At 39.3% G+C, this 13,705-nt stretch overlaps 1 protein-coding gene across 3 annotated transcripts in view; it reads right to left on the bottom strand.

The window, feature by feature from the left end:
- The window catches only part of RNF130 (ring finger protein 130), a 141,478-nt gene that overhangs the window by 126,691 nt on the left and 1,082 nt on the right, over nt 1–13,705 (bottom strand). The gene's annotated exons all lie outside the window — the stretch shown is intronic.

Genomic DNA, 13,705 nt, shown 5'->3' with positions numbered 1-13,705 from the left:
AACAGCTCAACTGGAGATCCATCATCTCCACTAGCTTTGTTCATAGTGATGTTTCCTAAGGCCCACTTGACTTTGCACTCCAGGATGTCTGGCTCTAGGTGACTGATCACACCATCATGATTATCTGGGTTGTGAAGATCTTTTTTGTACAGTTCTTCCGTGTATTCCGTGTATTCTTATCACCTTTTCTTAATATCTTCTTCTGTTAGGGTCATATCATTTCTGTCCTTTATTGAGCCAATCTTTGCATGAAATGTTCCCTTGGTATGTATAATTTTCTTGAAGAGATCTCTAGTCTTTCCCATTCTATTGTTTTCCTCTATTTCTTTGCACTGATCACTGAGGAAGGCTTTCTTATCTCTCCTTGCTATTCTTTGGAACTCTGCATTCAAATGGGTGTATCTTTCCTTTTCTCCTTTGCTTTTCTCGTCTCTTCTTTTCTCAGCTATTTATAAGACCTCCTCAGACAGCCATTTTGCTTTTTCGCACTTCTTTTTCTTGAGGGTGGTTGTGATCCCTGTCTCTTGTACAATGTCACGAACCTCAGTCCATAGTTTTTCAGTCACTCTATCAGATGTAATCCCTTGAATTTATTTCTACTTCCACTGTATAATCATAAGGGATTTGATTTAGGTCATGCCTGAATGGTCTAGTGGTTTCCCCTACTTTCTTCAATTTAAGTCTGAATTTGGCAATAAAGAGTTCATGGTCTGAGCCACAGTCAGCTCCTGGTCTTGTTTTTGATGACTGTATAGAGTTTCTCCATCTTCAGCTGCAAAGAATAAAATCAATCTGTTTTCGGTATTGAACATCTGGTGATGTCCATGTGTGGCTTAAAACAACATAAATGTATTGTCTCCTAATTCAGGAGGGCAGAAGTCAAGATCAAGGTGTCGGTATAGTTGGCTCCTTCTGGAGGCTCCAAGGGAAAAACAGTCCTATGCCTCTCTCCCAGCCTCTGGTCATTGCCAGCAATCCTTGGCACTCCCTAGCTGTGGCAGCATAACTCCTATTTCAGCCTCTATCTTCTCATGGCCTTTATCTTTGTTTGTTTCTCTGCATTCTCTCTTCTTAGAAGGACACAAATTACTGGATTTAGGGTCTACCATAAACTAGTATGATCTTATATTGATCCTTAACTACTTACATCTGCAAAGATCTTATTTGCAAATAAGATCAGATTCTGAAGTGCCAGGTGGACATGAATTTTTGTGGGATGTTACTAAATTCACTGTATCCTTTAAGTGGAATGCTGCGTTCTGCGGTTTAAAATACTATATTCTTAAGAACAAAGATAAGAACATGAAGTCTAAGGGTTAGAGGACTTGAATCAGACAAGGAAATTAACAACTGTCTACAAATTTTTTGAACCAATTTTTCTTGTGCAGATGAAAAAAAGACTTTCTAACATTCTGTTTTCCAGAGATGAATGTGGTAGATTTCCATTACTCATTTGTTCAAGTGTGAGCTGTAAAACCATTGGATAGAAAAGCTGAGGCCTCAGATGAGTGGCTAGACTTGATTACAGATGACCATTAAGTTCTTAGATTCTACAATTCCTTCCCCATGTCTCCATCTCCATGGTCCTTTTAACTGGCCATTATATAGAATCAAGGAGAAGGCAATGGCAACCCACTCCCGTACTCCTGCCTGGAAAATCCCACGGACGGAGGAGCCTGGGAGGCTGTAGTCCATGGGGTTGCGAAGAGTTGAACACAACTGAGGGACTTCACTTTCATGCACTGGAGAAGGAAATGGTGACCCACTCCAATGTTCTTGCCTGAAGAATCTCAGGGACAGAGGAGCCTGGTGGGCTGCCATCTATGGGGTCACACAGAGTTGGACACCACTGAAGCGACTTAGCAGCAGCAGCAGCATACAGAATCAAAGAACCATAAAGCTCTATTAATACAGCAACCATCATGTGAAGACTAGGAGGTAGAGGTGAGTGGGATACCAGCAAGAAGGCACACATTGTAAAGAAAACACAGAGGCCCTAGGAACGAGAGTATCAAAATACAGGTAGCTTCAGCACAGAGAGCAAGGGAGAGATGAATGGCCTGAGGGAGCGGAAGGCTGGAACCAACCAATCAGGAGGTGCCTTGTATACTACAGTAAGGCATTCAGATTTCCACTCTAAGGATTAGAAGAAGCCACTGAGGGGTAATTTAAGCAAGCAGTGACAAGACTGGGTGAAGTTTCAAGATCACTGTGGCTACTGGGGAGAAACGACTGACAGAAATTAAGAAGCAGGAAGACCAGAGAGATGGCAACTGTCTGCACTAAGATGACAGGAGTGAAAATGGCAAGCAACAGATAGATATGATACACCCTGACAGTAAAATGTGAAGGATAAATCAGAAGTGGAATGTAAGAAAAAGAAGCTAGGATGACTCCTAAATTTGTTTAAATTACAAGAGAGGACAGTGATGTCATTTGCTGAGACGGGGAAGACTAGAAAACAGGTATTAGTCACTCAGTTGTGTCCAACTCTTTGCAACCCCATGGACTGCAGCCCACTAGGCTCCTCTGTCCAATGAACTGTCCAGGCAAGAATACTAGTGGGTAGTCATTCCCTTCTCTAGGGGATCTTTCCGACCCAGGGATTGAACCTGGGTCTCCTGCATTGCAAGCAGATTCTTCACCATTTGAGCCACCAGGGAAACCCTGAAAACAGTGGTAGTAGACAGGATATATATACATAAATATGTGCATACACACACACACACACACACACACACACACACATATCAAAACTCCATTTATCAATCTGGAGATGTTTTTGGGAAATTTAAGTTAAAAATACCAAGTAGGCAGTTGAATATATGAATCCAGAGCTCAGAGAAGACTAGGCTAAAAGTAAAGACATAGGAAGAAGTGACAGGAGACAAGTGGAAAGAGGAAAAGCTTACTGTAAACCAAAATGGAGGACACATCTTGCTAACGGACCCTCAAAATAAATCAAGACAGAGCACAGAGAGACATGTTTCACAACTATGGTGGCTCAACGTTAAGATGCCAAGTGTTGTTCCAGGGGAAGGAGCTTTGGGGAGGCTGCTCTCACTGCTTCCAGTGCGGCTGCCTCTATGATGGCTCATCTTGCTGGAAAACAAATGCTGACTGCTATTTTCGCTTCTGGCCTTTTTTCTGCTAAAAGCAAAAATCCTCTTTAGGTTTCTTTTGGTTATCAAAAATAGGTAATAATATAGGTCTTTCATAAAAGCAAAATGGCATAAGGTGAACTTCCGAAAAGTGGAGATTACCCATAGTTAAGTCTTCATGCTTTAAATACAGACTGATTTTAAATAGGGAAAACCAAAATAAAATAAAAGCATTAATATCATCATCATAAAAATATTATACACAAGTCCTGTCCCTTTCTAGGATTCACTAACTGCTCAAAATGATGCCACAACTATGCCACACACATACCCTGAGAAAACCATAACTGAAAAAGACACATGCACCCCAGTGTTCACTGCAGCAGTATTTACAATAGCTAGGACATGGAAGCAACCTAGATGTCCATGGACAGATGAATGGATAAAGAAACTGCGGTACATATATACAATGGAATATTACTCAGCCATAAAAAGGAACATATTTGAGTCAGTTCTAATGAGGTGGATGAAGCTAGAGCTTATTATACAGAGTAAAGTAAGTCAAAAAGAGAAGAATAAGTGTCATATATTAACGCATATATATGGAATCTAGAAAGATGGCACTGAGGAACCTATTTGCAGGGCAGCAATGGAGACTCGGGCATAGAGAACAGACTTCTGGACACAGGGGGCAAAGAGAGGGTGGGACAAATGGAAAGAGTAGGATGGAAGAATATACATTACCGTATGTAAAACAGATAGCCAGTGGGAATTTGCTGTATGATTCAGGGAGCTCAAATCCAATGAGGAGTGGGATGGGTGGGAGTTGGGAGGGAGCTTCAATAGGGAGGGGACGTGTGTATACCCATGGCTGAGTCATGCTGATGTATGCAGAAACCAACACACTACTGTAAAGCAATTATCCTTCAATTAAAAATAAATAAATAAATAAAAACAATGCCACATTTTAGCTTGATTCCTGTTAAGACAAGAATACTTGGTCTTAACTCTTTTCTTACTGGGGAAAAACATGCACTTTTCAGCATATTTCTAGTCATCTCTCAGTTTTCTACTCATTCTAACCATGGTTTGGAATTAATTCAATTTTTCTTGAAGCTAGGGAATAAACTTTATTAAAAAATATTTTATTAAAAAAACTTGTATTAAAAAAAATTAAAAGGCGAGGGTGGGATGTTTCGAGAGAACAGCATCAAAACATGTATATTATCTATGGTGAAACAGATCACCAGCCCAGGCTGGATGCATGAGACAAGTGCTCGGGCCTGGTGCACTGGGAAGACTCAGAGGGATCGGGTAGAGAGGGAGGTGGGAGGGGGCATCGGGATGGGGAATACATATAAATCCATGGCTGATTCATGTCAATGTATGGCAAAAACCACTACAATACTGTAAAGTAATTAGCCTCCAACTAACAAAAATAAATGGAAAAAAAAATCAACTTTAGACACTTATTTGTTCCCTTTAGAGAGTATGACTTTCCCTCTGTGAAGAAGGTTTTATATTAAAAATAACTTCAAAAAAATGAGAGAAAAGAAAATGAGAAATGTTACCCATGATCCAACAAACATAACACAGCCATTTTTATTTCTGCATATTACTTTGAGTCCCTGTCCACTGTAAAGATATTACTTTTGTAGGATATACTTAACTTTCACATGATCCCCTTTAATGGTTGTGTAACATTCCACGAAGTAGACCATTTATAATTTACTAAACTCACTTGAGAAGTGGTACAAGACATGGTGGAAGTATGAGCTCTGTAGTCAGACAGACCTACATCAAATCCAATCACTTCTGAATCAGCTGGTGGATTACTCCACTCACTTTAATTTGTCCAACACTAATTACCAGTACCACCCTCCTATGTTCCAGGCTCAGCACTGAATATACAAAGTGGACACCAGGATCTCTGCCTTCAGAAGCAAACAAGATAGATACACAATTTCCAATCACATTAAGTGCTATAAAGAAAAAAACAGAAAAAACACAAAAACACCAAGAGACTGGAGTGCCTTGAATTCCCATCCACAGAATGAGGATATCTTACCACCTAGAGCTGTTACAAGAATTCAATGATACTCCATGTACAATACTTGGCACCATTCTGGGCAGAGAGTATGTATCCAGTATATGTTAACTATATCACTGTTTGGGATAAAAAGAGATCACCAAAGCAGGAACTATCATCCTCTCATTATACACTTTCTTTGTTTCTCTATCAATATAAATCCTACACTTTTTCAGGTTTGAGTTTACTGCTAGAAGTTTGATGTGGGTCTACTTTTTAAAAATTTGTTTTATTGAAGGATAATTGTTTTACAGAATTTTGCTATTTTCTGTCAAACTTCAACATTAATCAGCCATAGGTACACATATATCACCTTCCTTTTGAACCTCTCTCCCCATCCTACCCCCTAGGTTGAGACAGAGCCCCTGATTGAGTTTCCTGAGCCATATATCAAATTCCTGTTGGCTATCTATTTTACATATAGTAAAGTAAGTTTCCGACTCAATGCACATGGGTTTGGGTGGAATCCGGGAGTTGGTGATGGATAGGGAGGCCTGGCGTGCTGCAGTTCATGGGGTCGCAAAGAGTCGGACACGACTGAGCGACTGAACTGAACTCAAAGTAAGTTTCCATGTTACTCTTTCCATACATCTCACCCTCTCCTCCCCTCTCCCTCTGTTCATAAGTCTATTCTCTATGTCTGTTTCTGCATTGTTGCCCTGTAAATATCTTTAGTACCACTTTCTAGATTCTGTATATATGCATTAAAATACAGTATTTATCTCTTTCTGACTCACTTCACTCTGTGTAATAGATTCAAGGTTCATCCACCTCATTAGAATTGACTCAAATGCGTTCCTTTTTATGGCTGAGTAATATTCCATTGTGTATATGTACCACAACTTCTTTATCCATTCATCTGTCCATGGACATCTAGGTTGCTTCCATGTTCTAACTATTGTAAACAGTGCTGCAATGAACAATGGGATACATGTGTGTTTTTCAATTTTGGTTTCCTCAGGGTATATGCCTAGGAGATTGCTGGGTCATATGGTGATTTTATTCCTAGTTTTTTAAGGCATCTCCATACCACCTTCCATAGTGGCTGTATCAATTTACATTCCCACCAACAGTGCAAGAGAGCTCCCTTTTCTCCACACCCTCAGCCAGCATTTATTGTTTGTAGATTTTTTTTTTCCCCATTTATTAGTTGGAGGCTAATTACTTGACAATATTGTAGTGGTTTTTGCCATACATTGCCATGGCTGTTTGTAGACTTTCTGATGATGGCCATTCTGACTGGTGTGAGGTGATATCTCATTGTAGTTTTGATTTGCATTTCTCTAATAATGAGCGATGTTGAGCATATTTTCATGTGTTTGTTAGTCATCTGTATGTCTTCTTTGGAGAAATGTCTGTTTAGGTCTTTTTCCCACTTTTTGATTGGGTTGTTTGAGTTTCTAGCATTGAGTTGTATGAGCTGCTTGTATATTTTGGAAATGAATCTTTTGTCAGTTGTTTCATTTGCTATTATTTTCTCCCATTCTGAGGGTTGTCTTTTCACCTTGCTCATAGTTTGATGTAGGTCTATTTTTAGATCCATTTCTCTCCTTGTCATGTTCAAGTTTCCTTTTACCTCCGTGAACAAACTGAGTATATTTATAATAGATCTTTCAACACCTTTATTTGCAATTCCATCATTTGTCCCACTTCTGGGACTGTTTCTGCTGTTTTCTGTCTGGTTATGGGTCATATTTTCTCTACTTGGCTTGTCTGCTCATTTTTTATTGGATGCTGGTATTGGATTTCACGTTTTAGGGAGCTGGACTTTGTTCTAATCCCTTCAGATATTGTTAGGGTTTGTTCACAATTAGGTACTTTGAATAAATCTCATCCTTTTAAGGTTTGCCTCTAAGATTTGCTAGGTGGGTCCAGAACAGGCTTTTCTCCAGGGCTAATTTGGCCTTACTCCATGCCTCATCCATTAGGTCTTTCTACTTTGATTAGTGAGAATATGAACTATTCCCAGCCTTGTGTGAACTCCCAAGAATTCTTCCACCTGCTAATTTCCAACAGGTCTCCATAAAATGAGTCGAACAGTACTCGATCAAAGGCTTGAGTGAATGAACCCCTTGTAGCTCCCTCCTCTCCTGTACCTGACCTCCTCACACATTCAAGCCTACTCAGGCTGCCTTCACCTCTCTGAGCTCTGTCTCATCAACTCAGGAAGACCACTAGATTCTTTCTGGGTTCCCTTTCCCTGAGCTTCAGTTTAGAAACTCTCCAGGTGGTAAGCTGAGGCAGTCACAGAACTCTGCAGTTTGTTTCCTTTCTCTCAGAGATCACTGTCCTGTGCTGTTTTCTGACCTATTTCTAAAACTGCTGTTTCATAACTGTCAGGTTTTCCAGTCACTTGAGGTGGCAAGGTAAACCTAGTGTCTGTTATTCCATTATGGCTAGAGGAAGAACTGATCAAGATTAATTTCAACTTCCACATTTTCAATGAAACCTCTCTAGACTACAAGTCCAAATAATTTTTCGTTTCTCTGATCTTTGTACCATTTACTGATCTAGCATAATAACAGAAGCCCTACAGTACAGAGGCCTTCTATCAACACCCCACCATCCCCATCCCATCATACAGATTCCAGCAACACCTGCCATCAGTTTCACTACCAGAGCAAGCACCACAGGGTTAAATGCAACCACATATTACAGTGGCTTGCTAGTGCCAGGCACAGTTTGAGGTATTTGGTTAAAACAAAGAAGACGCTGTCCCTCATTTCCAAGAACTCACAGTTTGGGACAACGTAGGAATCAACTTCTCACCCATAAATCCATAACATAGTTTTAATGGGAAAAACTAAGGTATAAATGAACCTTTAGAATATGGATTGTGGCTTGTCAAAAATTTTCTTAAAGGGCTAGAGAACAAGCAGTTTAGGCTTGGAAGTCATATAGGCTCCTATAATAACCGCTCACAGAGCCACAGACACGTGAATGAATGGACACAGCGGTGTTCCAACAAACTCTGTTTACAATAACATGCGGCCGGTCCCCTTGCTGGTGTCTGCAGACAGCCTGCACCATCTTCTAAATGGCATGTCCTATTTGTGCCATCCCGACAAGTTCTCTTAGGCAGGAATTGCATACCATATCTTCCACACACACACCACAGAACTTGCATAATACAAGCTCAGAGGAGTTTATTAAGGACTTTTTAATTTATTTAATTTGGCATTTGAAGGGATCCCTTTATTTCATTCAAAATTGCTTCCAACAGTAAAGAAAGCTACACTTACTATGACTTATGGAAAAGAAATGAATGTTTAGTGCATAAAATACTCTAAGGATGATAAACCAAACAAATGATGATCCTGAAAACTTAATTTCATTTTGTAAATAAGTCACGGTTGCTATACTTAAAAGAACCAGCTCTGAGGACTGGTACAATTAGGTACTTCGAATAAATCTCATCCTTTTAAGGTTTGCCTCTAAGATTTGGTAGGTGGAAATGCACCCCAGAGGTGTGGACATGGTCCAAAACACTACCAGACTTCTTTGAGAATTATCTAAAGAGAGAATTCACAGGCACATTAAAAGACTGCCTCAAAAATAATTTTCAATTGTCAAAATTAAAATCTATCCAGAAAAGATATTTGATAAACTGTATGCATTTTCCAAATGGTTCAATCAAAAAGATAACCTCACAAAACAAATTCTGAAAGTGTTTAAATTTTTCATTGTTGCAAAATATGTGTGTATACATAGAAACATAAACACACCCATGTGACTGGCATGAAAAGAAAACAGTATCCTTAATGGGTATATCTGGCACTTTGTTTAACAAGGTTCCTATTACTTCTTTACAGTTACCCCTATTCAAGATGGAGGGATCTTACGAGCCATCTAATCTAATGCTCCTTCAAATGAAGGATTTCCCTTTTATAATATTCAAAACAATGTTTTGTAGTTTGTTGATCCCTTAAAACTCATATTCAGAAATGAACATGCACTAAAAGTGTGCCTGGCCCTATAATGAAGTGGGACCTGTGTTACCCAGGATATGATGCTCAAATGCATGCAAGATTAGAATGGGCTGGTCAGTGAGTGCACAGAGGCTTTGTCCTATGACATGCAGCTTGAAGCCTTATTTCCCCTCAACTCCTTTCACTGCAGCTAATTTTTTTTTACCCAAATTCAAGACTACATAATAATTTCTATTAACTTTTCTCTTAGTTTCAGCCCACCATTCCATACACTGAGATGCTGAGGATCCTGCCGTCCAATATTTAAGTTAAATCTGTCACGTCTTTATCAAATCACTGGCACAACAAAGACCTTCACAATGTGAAGAATAGCAAGATGAAAACTCTAAGGCAGAAAGTACAGACAACACTTTGCTATAAAGAGAAACAGAAAGATGGAACAGAGGAAGGATATACATATTTGGTGCGGAGGTTTAAAAATATATATTCAAATTTCATATGCTAATGAATCATCCAAAAGCAAAGGAAAAATACAAAATGTAAAAGTATTTTCTAAATTGTTAAAATGTAATACAAATACAATTTATCATATATTGCTTGGTTATCTATTTTAGGTCAAATTTGGTTTTTAGAGCCTCCAGCTCCTTCTGAATTCTCTTTCCTTTCAGGGTCTCTGATTCCAGGATAACATCTACTTTTTTTCTGAATATTTTGAAATCTCTATATCTGGTAGCCCCTGCCTTTGACATCATACAATCTAACATTTCATGGCCCTTTTCATCCAAGATCTTGTTTCCACATTGATTGCCTTCACTCTAAAATCAGAATTTTGAAAAGCAAGTTTAGGTTTAATGGATTCATCCAACAAAATCACATATATAAAACATAAGAATCTAAGATTTTTTAAAAATGTTATGGCATCCCTTTAGTCAACCACATGACCAAAAAAAAAATGTATTACTTGGTAAAATTGTTGTCCAAGGCTTAAACATCCAATCCTGAAAATTTCAATGAAAATGACTATTACCAAATTCTTCCCAGCAGCATATTTGCATACAAAATGACATCATCAACAACAGGGCCTTCTCTCCCAACCCCCACCTCCAGGCTCAAACAAAAAGTTAGTGTGCCCACACACAAAGCACATCTACAACGTCTGCTCCACAGTAAATGCTAGCTAGATTTTACATTTGTTTCTAGATCTAAGCTCACCCTTTGAGTAAGTTAGTAATAAGAAAGCAACCATGAACAACAACCAGTATCTCTGAATAAATATAAGGCATGTTCCTGCAAAAGTTCACTTCAAAAAATAAATTCTTTACAGTTAAAATATGAAATTTGTTATCACCAAATAAATCTCCATTTAAAATGTACTCTAATGATAAAGAATGTATTTTCAAAGTACAACACTTGTTTATGAAATATTTTATAAAGTTTAACACTTTTCAAAATGTACTTCTAAAATACCAAAGCATTTAGGAAGAAACTGCCAAATTACTCTTCAAAGATATAGGACAAATAAATCTTGTCCAGTAATGCATACATGCCTAACTTACAGAAATAATGCAAAATAACTAGAGAGGTTTTTACTTTCACAACCTAGTCGAAGAATTAAAACGAGTTATCATGTTAAGCTCTAGGAAAACCAATTTTGTCTTTATATTCACCAAACACTTGTCCTCAAAATTAATTTTTATTAATTTCCCATCTATTGACCATGGCTGGTTCTTTTTTGGCCAGTAATTCTGTCTCATAACTAATTTTTTTGTAATTTGAACATCACTTTGTTTAGTGTCAACACTCAGTAAATCTAAATAAACACACTAAGAATTCTCTTCAATTTAAAATTACAAGCACGCAAGAGTCAGAATCTATTATTTTTTCTAAAAGCACTAAAATTTGCGACTAAATTGAGAATATCATAATGTGAAATAACCAAATATTATTCAAGTTTTAAGTTATTTTCTTTTTTTAAATTGAGGTATAATAGACATACGGGCTTCCCTGGTGGCTCAGATGGTAAAGAATCTGCCTGCAACACAGGAGACCTGTGTTCCATCCTTGGCTTGGGAAGATCCCCTGGAGGTGGAAATGGCAACCCAATCCAGTATTTCTGCCTGGGAAATCTCATTGACAGAGGAGCCTGGTGGGCTACAGTCCATGTGGTTGCAAATACCCAGACACAACTGAGTGGCTAGAGTACACTGATATAATAGACATAAGCTATTTCCTTAAACATGAAAAATTTTAACAGATTTCTACCACCATTCTTATTTTTTAAAATACATTCCGAGGACTTCCCCGGTGGTCCAGTGGTTGGAACTCTGCATTTCCACTGTGGGGGTGTGGGCTCGATCCCTGTGCGGGGGAACTAAAGATTCTGCACGCTAAAGATAGCATGGCCAAGAAACAAAAACAAAAAAACAAAGTACATTCCTAAATTCCTGCTGCAAAAGCACAAAAACTTCTGAGATTTCATGTTAGTCCATTGATTTAGAAACAGTTTATAGGTAAACTGACATAAAAGTGCCACTAGACCATGAGCTTCAGGAAGAAGAGAAACAATTTGTTTTGCTTATTTCTGGGGCCCCTCCCTCTTCCCCAGTACCTTGGATGGGTGGCTGGGACCAGCAGGTTTTCAATTAGTATTTGCTGGATTGAAAGAACCTATGTGTGCAGATCCCTTAGTAGAAAGCCAGACCCAAACTACCTGCAGGATTCCACCACCAATGCCATGAGAAAACCTTGAGCAATCTCATGATGTGCAGATACAAAATGAGCCCCTAGAGAACAAGGAAATGAAGAGAAGACAGACACCCAGGGGAATTGACTGCAGACTCAAGTTTCCAAGACTGCTCCAATGTACTCACACTGATGCCATGTCTAAAACTCCACCAATTCAGAGATTCATTTAGGTTAACAAATCTCCTCTTGTAAGAATGCAGGCACCATTTAAGCCTCTCAATAACCTTGTGTTGTGCTGTGCTTAGTCGCTCAGTCGAGTCCAACCCTTTGCAAACTACCAGGCTCCTCTGTCCATGGGGATTCTCCAGGCAAGAATACTGGAATGGGTTGCTATGCCCTCCTCCAGGGGATCTTCCCAACCTAGGAATTGAACCCAGGTCTCCCACATTGCAGGCAGATTCTTTACCATCTGAGCCACCAGAGAAACCCTTCAATAAACTTAAGGTGTAACTATTTCATCATTCCCTTTTGCAGACAAAATTGAGGCTAAAAGGCCAAATTACTTTCCTAAACTCACACAGTACTTCTCCAGTGTCATAAGGCTTATGCATAGCACAACTGGAACCTCCCCACTGACAGAGGAACAAGACCAGCCTTTACCACCCATCAGTGTCCAATACCCTTCCAGCCAAACACCTAAAACAAGTTTTCTGAAGATGGGGCTTTTGCTTGGAATGACAGGCAAGCAACAAGTAGTTTCAGAACACAGATCACTTATGAGGCAAGTATCTAAAGCGAGGATCATGGATTCGAGGTGCCCAGAGGAACCCGAAGACAAACCACAGATTTCAAAACACTGCACAGGGCCAGTCCTTGTTCCACAACAGTTTGCCTCTCCCTTTTCCTCCCTTTCCACGTGACCCTCACAGATCTCAACCCCAGAAAACAGACTACCATTGTCAGTGCCACAGTTTGGCAACATTTTGTGTCCCAAGCACAGTGACTGGCACAGAACAAGCAAGCAAATATTTACTGAATGAACCAAAGGCCAAAGTTGTTACTGTGGGCAAGGCAGGACCCTAACTGCCTTTTTTTTTTTTTTAACAAAGTGGAGATGAGAAGTGCATACTAAGCAACTGATTACTGATGTAAAAATGAACGTTTGAAAGGAAGGTGTAAACTGGGGAAATGAAAGCCCTTCCTGATTCTTCTTCCCTAGCTAGATTGCCTCAAAGAAAAAAACAGCTTAGCATGTTCGCTTTCAAACACGTATCTCAGAAGCGGTGTGATGTTTTAACAGTTTAGAGTATAAAAACAAACACCTTATGTAGGTTGCCTAGTTTAGGTCATCTTAACATGAAAAGCAGCTTTAAAAAAAGTCCCCGCTAAGCATTCTCAGAGTGAGAGTGGGTAGGGATGGAGAAGATAGTAGACATTTTTCCAAAAAGTCTGCTGTGGGCCAAAAACAAAATCATACTCCACAGTGTGGGAAAAGTTTCTTCTAAAACATTACCAGAAATTTGTACAAATATATGCTTTATACTAAATTATTAAAGAGCAAATGGTAGACGTCAGATTAAGCCAAATGGCTTCAAAGACAACTCTCAAAAATTTTACCTATTTCCCCTCTGGCAGACTCCCATGACCTGAAGACTTGGGTACAGGTTCCAATTGGTATCGGATTCGTCGTAACGTGAGATGTTCAGGCGTCAAATTACAGTAAAGCTGGTGGGGCACAATAAGAGCCAAAAGCAACACGGAAGATGCCCATTTTCCTCCTCCACCCTCCTTCCACTTGTCACTTAAGGAAAACGGCACGTTTTTACGGTAGAAAAGGGCCTCATCCTTCCAGATTCAATACAGCACAGTCTGTGATTTCGGGAAGGAATCTGTGCGGATTC

The sequence above is a fragment of the Muntiacus reevesi genome, chromosome 1 (genome assembly GCF_963930625.1).
Source record: "Muntiacus reevesi chromosome 1, mMunRee1.1, whole genome shotgun sequence".
NCBI classification, from domain to species: domain Eukaryota; kingdom Metazoa; phylum Chordata; class Mammalia; order Artiodactyla; family Cervidae; genus Muntiacus; species Muntiacus reevesi.
This window is presented reverse-complemented; position numbering and strand designations above follow the sequence as displayed.